Here is a 10,987-nt window from a genome sequence, read left to right as displayed (position 1 = left end):
GTCAAGTATAACGTACAATTACAGACACTTAATTTTTTTTTAATCAAAATGTGCCCCAACCACACTATTCACGACCAGCTCTTCCATACCAGTTCCAGCGTCAAGTAAGCTTGTCCCTCTGAGAAAGCGATCTCTTTTCATCCAGCTTGGAAATGCCTCTGCCATTACTTCAGTGAGCAGTTATAGAGTATTACAAGTGCTTTACATCATATGTGTTAATACATTAATGCTCCATGCCAACTCACACACTCATTGATAAAACACGTGTCCAGTTAGGGTAATAAATCTTCAATGAAGACCTGGAAAGACGGTGGAGGGACAGCATAACCTCTCCCATATAAATTTCAATAATTACATAATTCTGCTGGGTTTTTTTAATGAACAATTACTACAAGAAATGTATTTATCAATTGATTAAAAATCAGCCCCATACACAGAAATTGTCATGAAAATGTTACGATGAACTGATATGATACAACCCAGCAAGAACATGAGATTATTGGGTGATTTAACAATCCAGCACTCTCAACAGAGAGGCTGCACTTGCAGGGAGCACAGATTAGAGAAAGGGCCACAATATTATAGTCCCAATTCTCCGACCCTAGCTCCCTGCAAATGCATCGCCCCACTGGAGATGGCAGAACATAGATTCACCTCCTATCCCTAAAGACTATGCTTTGTGTCATGTATGTAACACCACTGCAATACTGTATATACTTAAGCAATGCACACCTTGACCACAGAGGGTGAACTTGTGGGAGGCACTCCTTACCTGGTCATCCAGGTATATCAAAGGAGGTCCCACGCAGGGTCATCACTTCTTAGTCCTGTGAATAAAGGTTCAGGTCATAGAGTGACCTTGTCCATAGAATATGCCTCATGTGGGTTTTGTGCCATTGAGTAAGGGCATTACATTGGCGACAAGAAACGGGAATCAATGACCCACGAGAATGGCCATCGGGAGCACAGAGGAACGGAACAGTGTTGGTGAGGACTGGGACAATTTCATTGAGAGGCTCCAGCAAAGCTTTGTCATGAAAGAATGGCTAAGAGATGCAGCGGCCAACAAGCAAAGGGCCCATCTGCTGACCAGCTGCGGACCTAAGACTTACGCGCTCATGAAGGACCTACTGGCCCCGAAAAGCCGGCGGATAAAACCTTTGAAGAGCTCAGCAAACTAATCGGTGAGCACCTCAAACCGGCGAGCAGCATACACATGGCCCGACACAGATTCTATACCCACCGACGTCGTGAAGGACAGAGCATACCGGACTTCATTGCGGACCTCCAGCGTTTGACCAGCCTCTGTAAGTTCACAGACGCCTGCAGCGGGGAGATGTTAAGGGACTTCTTTATTGAGGGCATCGGTCATGCGGGGATTTTCCGAAAGTTAATTGAGACCAAGGACTTGACTTTGGAAGCGGCGGCGTTGATGGCTCAGACTTTCATGGCGGAGGAGGAGGAAACCAAAATAACATATGCGCACAATTCTGCCTCCAACGCGGCGGAGGATCAGGGAGTCAATATCATAAATGCGACTCAGAGCCCCGCAGGCAGGCAAGGGCAGTTCGACACACCCCAGGCAGCAATAGACCCCAGAGTAGGCTGAACGGACATTTACGCCATCACAGTGGACAATGCAATCCGGGATGGGGCCATTGACACCCACTAACAGGGTACTCAAGGGCAGTCAAAGGGACAATCAGCGAGGAATGCCGGGTCATAGCTCCTTTGTTCACAACAATGGGAATCTCAGCTCATGCTGGAGGTGTAGGGGCAAACACTCTGCCAGGTCTTGCAGGTTTCAACAATTTGTCTGCAGAAATTAAAACCTCAGTGGCCATTTAGCTCGAATGTGCAGGAAGCCTGTAACCAGGCTAATTTACGAGGCGGATGGACCAGAAGAGGGGTCTGTGAGGCAGGATGACTCTTGGGGCAAATCAATGGACGCTGAAGTTCAGCGGGTTCATGTGACAAACATTCACAGCTCATATACCAAAACGCCACCAATGATGATGAAGGTTTTATTAAACGGCATCCCTGTACGCATGGAGCTGGACATGGGGGCCAGCCAGTCACTCATGAGCATTCAACAATTCAAAAAGCTATGGCCACTAAAAGCCAGTAGAACCAAACTAGAACGCATTGAGACACAACTACGGACGTATACCAAAGAAATAATTCTAGTACTAGGCAGTACAATGTTGGCGGTCACACACAATGGATCAGTGAACCGGCTGCTGCTCTGGATTGTCCTGGGCAATGGTCCCGCACTGTTGGGAAGGAGCTGGTTAGCTGAGATGAACTGGAAATGGGGGGATGTGCACGCAATGTCATCTGTGGAGCGAAGTTCGTGCTCACAAGTCCTACAACAATTTGAGTCACGATTCCAACAGGACGTCAGGACGTTCAAAGGTACCAAAGTAGTGATACGCATCACCCCGGACGCCAGACCAGTGCACCACAAAGCCAGAGCGGTGCCGTATGTGATACGGGAGAAAATTGAGAGCGAATTGGACCATTTGCTGAGAGAGGGCATTATCTCGCCATTGAATTCAGCGACTGGTCGAGCCCCATCGTCCCGTCCTAAAAGCGGATGGTTCTGTCAGGATCTGTGGCGACTACAAGGCCACTGTCAATCAGGTGTCCCTACAAGACCAATACCCACTCCCGAGAGCGGAGGATCTTTTCGCCACGCTGGCAGGCGGCAAGCTGTTTACCAAGTTGGATCTCACTTCAGCCTACATGACTCAAGAACTGGCCGACGAATCTAAACTACTGACCACTATCACTACGCACAAGGGACTGTTCATTTACAACAGGTACCCGTTGGCATTCAATCAGCGGCTGCGATTTTTCAAAGAAACATGGAAAGCCTGCTCAAATCCATTCCTGGAACAATCGTATTTCAGGACGACATCCTCATCAAGGGTCGTGACACCGAGGAACACCTCCACAACCTGGAGGAGGTGCTAAGCCGACTGGACCGAGTAGGCCTGCGACTCAAGAAGTCTAAATGTGTGTTTTTGGCTCCTGAGGTTGAGTTCCTGGGCAGGAGGGTTGCTGCAGATGGGATTCGGCCTACCGAATCCAAATCAGAGGCGATTCAACGAGTGCCCAGGCCCGGCAACACATTGGCGTTGCGTTCATTTCTGGGACTCTTGAACTATTTCGGGAACTTTCTGACGAACTTAAGCGCATTGTTGGAGCTGCTTCACGTGCTCATGCGTAAGGGTTGTGATTGGTTTTGGGGGGACTGTCAAGAACGGGCTTTCAATCGGGCGCGGAACCTACTTTGTTCAAATAAGTTATTGACCCTGTACAATCCCTGTAAGAAATTGGTTCTGACATGTGATGCACCGTCCTATGGGGTTGGGTGCATGTTGCAGCAGAGTAATGCTGAGGGCCAACTACAACCTGTGGCTTATGCTTCCAGGTCGCGCTCTCAAGCAAAACTGGGATATGGGATGGTTGAGAAGGAAGCACTCGCATATGGCTGTGATGTAAAAAAAATGCACCAGTACCTTTTTGGCAGGAGGTTCGAATTAGAAACGGACCACAAGCCATTAACATCCCTGTTGACAGACAGCAAGGCCGTCAATGCCAACGCATCAGCCCGTATACAGTGATGGGCTCTCACGCTGGCTGCTTATGACTATGCCATTCGGCACCGGCCTGGCACCAAAAATTGCGCTCACGCGCTCAGCAGGCTTCCACTGGCCACCACCGAGGGGGCAGCGGAACAAAGCGCTGAGATGGTCATGGCCGTTGATGCCTTTGACAGCGCAGGCTCCCACATCACAGCCCGCCAGATCAAAATCTGGACAAACAGAGATCCCCTCCTATCTCTGATTAAGAAATATGTCCTGACTGGGGATTGGGCGCCCGCACACGGAGCATGCCCTGAGGAGGTCAGATCGTTTCACAGGCGGATGGATGAGCTCTCCATCCAAGCTGACTGCCTGCTATGGGGCAGCCGGGTAGTCATGCCCCAGAGGGGCAGGGAGACATTCATCAGGGAACTCCACAGCGAGCATCCAGGTATCGTTCTGATGAAGACCATTGCCCGGTCACATGTTTGGTGGCCGGGAATTGATTCAGACCTGGAACACTGTGTTCACAGGTGCACGACGTGTGCCCAGCTAGGTAATGCCCCCAGGGAGGTCCCGCTCAGCCCGTGGCCCTGGCCCACCAGGCCATGGTCACGTATTCATGTAGACTACGCGGGCCCGTTCATGGGGAAAATGTTTCTCATTGTGGTAGATGCATACTCGAAATGGATCGAGTGCATCATTTTGAATTCGTGCACGACATCCACCATTGTGGAGAGTCTGCGCACGGTCTTTGCAACCCACGGCTTGCCGGACATCCTTGTTAGCGATAATGGCCCATGTTTCACGAGCTACGAATTCCGGGAGTTCATGTCGGGCAATGGCATCAAGCATGTCAGGACAGCACCGTTCAAGCCGGCCCCCTATGGCCAGGCGGAACGTGCGGTCCAAATCATTAAACAAGGCATGCTCAGGATTCAAGGACCCTCCCTTCAATGCTGCCTATCGCACCTCCTGCTGGCCATAGGTCTCGACAGCACTCGCTCACGGGGGTCCCGCATGCTGAGCTACTTATGAAATGAACACTCAACACTCAAAACTCAGTTGTCCCTCATTCACCCAGTCCTGACCGACATAGTTGAGGGCAAGCGCCAGTCCCAAAACGAGTACCATGACCGAAACTCAAGGGGGAGATGTATAGAAATAAATGACCCCGTATTTGTCCTCAATCACGCCGTGGGGCCCAAATGGCTTGAGGGTACTGTAATAGACAAAGAGGGGAACAGGGTCATCGTGGTTAAACTTAACAATGGACAGATAAGCCATAAGCATCTGGACCAAGTAAAAAAAAAGGTTCAGCATAGACACTGAGGAACCCGAGGAAGATCATGAGATGGCGCTCATACCACCGCCAGTGAACAAGCAACAAGAACCTTCAGCAGCAAGTACAGTCCCGGCGGTCAGCCCAGACAGGCCAGAATCACCACAGGTGACAGACACTCACGCCAAGGCTCAACAACCAGAGCCCCAACTGCGGCGCTCCACGAGGGAGTATAGACCACCTGAAAGACTTAACCTATGATCCCAATAAGACTTTGAGGGGGGAGATGATGTCATGTATGTAACCTCTATGTAACACCACTGCAATACTGTATATACTTAAGCAATTCACACCTTGACCACAGGGGATGAACTTGTGGGAGACACTCCTTACCTGGTCATTGTGCCATTGAGTAAGGACATTACACTTTGATTTTCAAACAAAAAATTGTGGGTAAAAGGAGTAGGTTATACAGACTAGAAAGTCTCAGGATTAATTCCTGGTCCATGCTGACATAACTAATGTCAACCAAGGCAACAATTTGCCTCAGCACTCCTGGGCTGCTCCTGATTGCTACCCAGTAACTTTCTGCTGGAAAACACACATTGATAGATATTAGGCAAGAACATTTGTCTGCATTAAATGATTGATTTCAGTTATTACTAGAATCAGTATACTCAGGGTTACTTGTAGTTTTCTGGTAGCTGTTTTCTACAAGGCACAAAAATACACATTTTGTGATGGCAGTCGAAGTCCAATTAATATTCATGAATTGAACTTTGTGTGAAATATGTTAATGCACGTTGAAAGCAGAGGAACTGAGGTGTTCAGTTCCATTATCACAAATAGATCAAATGGAGGGGAAAATATTCTTGCCATTGTCAAAGATTGGCTATCCATTTCTTATTGATATGATAAACTGAGTCTTTTGTGAATTGGTTTTATCTCTCACAAATTGAAAGTAATTAGAATCATATTCCTGTGGATACGCTTGTTTAAGACAGCAGTCCACATGCAGTCTCTATCCAGCAGAGTTCCTGTACTAGTTTTGGCTTTTTGGCTGCATTTCACCACTAAGAAGGGAGCATTAATTTTAAATGTTCTATATATATTGAGACAGATAGGCCAGAGAGCGGCAACTTAATTATTTTAGGTACTGATAAGTAAAATAAGATTTATAATGCTGTTTTTATAATATACTGTTTGTTTACCAGCTTTACCCAAATAAACCATTTGTTGGTTCATAACCTAGGCCTGGAGCTGATAGAGAGTATATTCAAATACAAAGAGAATCACATGGCAATATTTGATCCATTCCAATAAGCAAGCGGACAGTGGCCAGGTTTCTCTTTTGATCACTGGATCTCGCTACATTTGCACAGATTTTCAGCAGGTAATGGTACAGTCTGTTATACAGAGGACATCAGGTTTGCTTGCAGAAGTGGGCAGTGATGCACAACACGTGTAAATAGCTCGCCTAATACCAATAGAACCTTAATAGTAAGAGTGTGTTTGTGAGAACGGCAATCATTTGTTGAGACATAGTAGGTGGGGGAATCAGTGTTTGAGAGAGTGGGGAGGGGCAGAGCAGTCTGTCTCTGAGAATGGGTGAGGTGGGGGCGCTTTGATGTTTGTGACAGAGTAGGTGGGGCAGGGTCAGTATGTGAGAGTGAGTGGAACGGGGAGCTAGTGTCTCAGACAGTGAGTGGGACAGGGAGTCACTGTCTCAGAGTGAGTGGTGCTGGGAATCAGTGTCTCAGAGAGTGAGTGAGAAGGGAAGTCAGTGTCTCAGAGAGTGAGTGGGACAGGGAGTCAGTGTCCGTTATGTATGCAGTAAAGGTTCAAACTGAGTAATATTTAACTAAGCAAGGTACAATCTTGGCACTGCTTTATTTAGGCCCAAAGTGACTGACTCTTAAAATGGCTGGCCTTTTATGCCTGAGCAGCACAATGTGCATGCTGCTCAGTGGCCTCCAACAATGACGCCATCTGGTGGCTACAAACAGAATGTACATACATGACAATAGGCCCCTCCGAGATCTTATCATAGTCTTTCACAGGTTGAGACGGTCGGGTGCTTTGAGCTCCCGGGTTGACCGTCTCAATTCGATTCCAGCCTTGGATGAGTGTGCGGGGTCTGTTGTGGCTGATGGCTGGATGACTGACTTGTTCGGGGTGGCAGTGGCCATGTCAGGAATTGCAAGTCCATTTTTATTGAACAGGTCCGTGATGGAAATTGCGGGTTCACTGATGACCCTTGAATCCTCTGAAGACTGCTGGTAAGTGTTGTGTATCGGTAAAGCATGCACTCCCATGTTCTGCCACCAGGGAGCGCATCCCCTGAAGTCCCAAGAGATCCCAGCATCCCTTGGGAGCAATGTATATAAGCCGGCCCCCTCAGGGCTGTTCCTCACTCTGGAGTGTCTTAATAAAGACTGAGGTCACTGTTACTTTAACCTCCCTGTGTGCAGTCTCATCTGTGTTAGGAACACAATAACTGGCGACGAGAATGGGATTTGAACACCATGCGTGCAGAACACAATCGATTATCAATCCACCGTCTTAACCTCTCGGCCACCACGAAGGTGTGGATCCACTTGGTCCCAGAGGCATGACCCATCCACCACAAAGCGCGAGCGGTACCTCATATGATGAGGGAGAGAGTGGAAATCGAGCTGGACAGGCTGCAACGCGAGGGCATCATCTCCCCAGTGGAATTCAGCTAGTGGGCCAGCCCAATTGTTCCAGTACTCAAAAGTGATGGCACGGTCAGGATTTGCGGCGATTATAAAGTAACTATTAATCGTTTCTCGCTACAGGACCAATACCTGCTACCAAAGACAGACGACCAATTTGCGACGCTGGCAGGAGGCAAGACGTTCACCAAGCTCGACCTGACTTCGGCCTACATGACACAGGAGCTGGAGGAGTCTTCGAAGGGCCTCACCTGCATCAACACGCACAAGGGACTATTCATCTACAACAGATGCCCGTTTGGAATTTGGTCGGCTGCAGCGATCTTCCAGAGAAACATGGAGAGCCTACTCAAGTCGGTAGCACGCACGATGGTTTTTCAGGACGACATATTGGTCACAGGTCGGGACACCATCGAGCACCTACAAAACTTGAAGGAGGTCATCCAGCGACTGGATCGTGTAGGGCTGCAGCTGAATAGGTCGAAATGCATCTTCATGGCAACAGAAGTGGAGTTTTTGGGGAGAAAGATCGTGGCGGGCGGCATTCGGCCCACAGACGCCAAGACAGAGGCTATCAGGAACGCACCAGGCCACAGAATATCACGGAGCTGCGGTCGTTCCTGGGACTCCTCAACTATTTTGGTAACTTCCTCCCGGGGTTAAGCACCCTCTTAGAGCCCCTACATGTGTTATTGCGTAAAGGTGAGAACTGGGTATGGGGAAAAAAACAAGTAATTGCTTTTGAGAAAGGCAGAAACATTTTATGCTCCAACAAGCTGCTTGTATTGTATAACCCATGTAAAAGACTTGTGCTAGCATGTGATTCGTCGTCGTACGGAGTCGCATGTGTATTTCAAGCTAATGTTGCGGGGAAGTTGCAACCTGTCGCCTATGCCTCCAAGAGTTTGTCTCAGGCTGAGAGGGCCTACAGCATGATTGAGAAAGAGGCATTAGCGTGTGTGTTCGGGGTAAAGAAAATGCATCAGTACCTGTTTGGCCTCAGATTTGAGCTGAAAACCGATCACAGGCCCCTCATATCCCTGTTCGCTGAAAACAAGGGGATAAATACTAATGCCTCAGCCCACATACAAAGGTGGGCACTCGCGCTGTGTATAACTATACCATCCGCCACAGGCCAGGCACCGAGAACTGTGCGGATGCTCTCAGCCGGCTACCATTGCCCACCACGGGGGTGGAAATGGCGCAGCCTGCAAACTTGTTGATCGTGGCGCAGCCCACAGACTTGTTGATAGTCATGGAAGCGTTTGAAAATGATAAATCACCTGTCACGGCCTGCCAGATTAGGACTTGGACCAGCCAAGATCCTCTGCTGTCCCTAGTAAAAAAAACTGTGTACTGCATGGGAGCTGGGCCAGCATCCCCGTTGAAATGCAAGAGCTAATCAAACTGTTCCAGCGGCGAAAGGATGAGCTGTCCATTCAGGCAGACTGCCTGTTGTGGGGTAACTGCGTAATGCTACCCAAAAAGGGCAGGGAGACGTTCATCTCGGATCTCCACAGCACACACCCGGGTATAGTAATAATGAAAGCGATAGCCAGATCCCACGTGTGGTGGCCTGGTATCGACTCTGACTTAGAGTCCTGTGTATGGCAATGCAGCGTATGTGCTCAGTTGAGCAACGCGTCCAGAGAGGCACCACTAAGTTTGTGGTCCTGGCCCTCCAGACCATGGTCGAGGATCCATGTCGACTATGTGGGCCCGTTTTGCGATAAAATGTTCCTGGTGGTGGTGGATGCTTTTTCAAAACGGATTGAATGTGAAATAATGTTGGGAAGCACCGCCACCGCCACCATTGAAAGCCTGAGGGCCATGTTTGCCACCCACGGCCTGCCTGACATACCGGTCAGTGACAACGGGCCATGTTTCACCAGTGCCGAATTTAAAGAATTCATGACTCGCAATGGGTTCAAACAGATCACCTCAGCCCCGTTTAAATCAGCAGGCAGAGCGGGCAGTACAAACCATCAAACAGAGCCTTCAACGAGTCACAGAAGGCTCATTTCAAACCCGCCTGTCCCGAGTACTGCTCAACTACCGCACGAGACCCCAATCGCTCACAGGGGTGCCCCCGGCTGAGCTACTCATGAAAAGGACACTTAAAACCAGACTCTCACTGGTTCACCCCAACCTGCATGACCAGGTAGAGAGCAGGCGGCAGTAACAAACTGTAAACGATGGTCGCGCCACTGTGTCACGGGAAATTGATCTGAATGACCCTGTGTATGTGCTAAACTATGGACATGGTCCCAAGTGGATCGCGGGCAAGATGATAGCTAAAGAAGGCAGTAGGGTGTTTGTAGTCAAACTAGACAATGGACAAATTTGCAGAAAGCACCTGAACCAAACGAGGCTGTGGTTTACAGACTGCCCTGAACAACCTACAGCAGACACCACCTTTTTCGAGCCCACAACACATACCCAAAGGATCAACGATACCACCCCGGACCAGGAAATCGAACCCATCATGCCCAACAGCCCAGCAAGGCCAGGCTCACCCAGCAGCCCTGCAAGGCCAAAAACATGCCAGCCCAGCGAGGGCACAGCCAACACACCAGAACAGACATTTGTACCGAGACAGTCCACCAGGGAAAGAAAGGCTCCCAACCGCCTCACCTTGTAAATAGTTTTCACTTTAACTTTGGGGGGGATGGGGGAGTGATGTTATGTATCTGTAAAGCATGCACTCCCATGTTCCGCCACCAGGGAGCGCATCCCCTGAAGTCCCAAGGGATTCCTGCATCCCTTGGGAGCACTGTATATAAGCCGGCCCCTAAGGCCGGTTCCTCACTCTGGAGTGTCTTAATAAAGACTGAGGTCACTGTTACTTTAACCTCCCTTGTGCAGTCTCATCTGTGTTAGGAACACAATAGTAGGTTGGTTGGTCATCAATGGTTTCTTCGTCCGGCTGTACTGGCTCGTCTGTGTGCCTCAACTTTGTCTGATCCATGTGTTTCCTGCAAGTTTGCCCATTCTTGAGCTTGATAACGAACACTCTGTTGCCCTCATTGGCCATGACCATACCAGCGATCCATTTGGGACCCTGACCATAGTTCAACACATGTCCAAGATCATTAACAGAAATCTCGCGTGACACAGTTGCGCTATCGTGGTACCCTTGTTGACTTTGTCTTCTGTGTTCAACATGATTATTTAAATCCGGGTGTACCAGAGATAGCTTGGTCTTAAGACATCTTTTCATCATGAGTTCAGCAGGTGAGATTCCTGTATGTGGGGTCTGTAACTCAGCAGTATGCAGGACAAGCAGGTCTGCAGTGACCCTTGGGTTACTCTCCTCATGCTTTGTTTGATAATTTGTACTGCACGTTCAGCTTGCCCATTGGACGCAGGCTTGAACGATGCTGTTATGTATTTAACCCCTTGTAACCTTGTAACCTGCA

The sequence above is a fragment of the Pristiophorus japonicus genome, chromosome 15 (genome assembly GCF_044704955.1).
Source record: "Pristiophorus japonicus isolate sPriJap1 chromosome 15, sPriJap1.hap1, whole genome shotgun sequence".
NCBI lineage: Eukaryota > Metazoa > Chordata > Chondrichthyes > Pristiophoridae > Pristiophorus > Pristiophorus japonicus.
The sequence above is the reverse complement of the archived record's forward strand: the minus strand, read 5'-3'. Positions refer to the sequence as shown.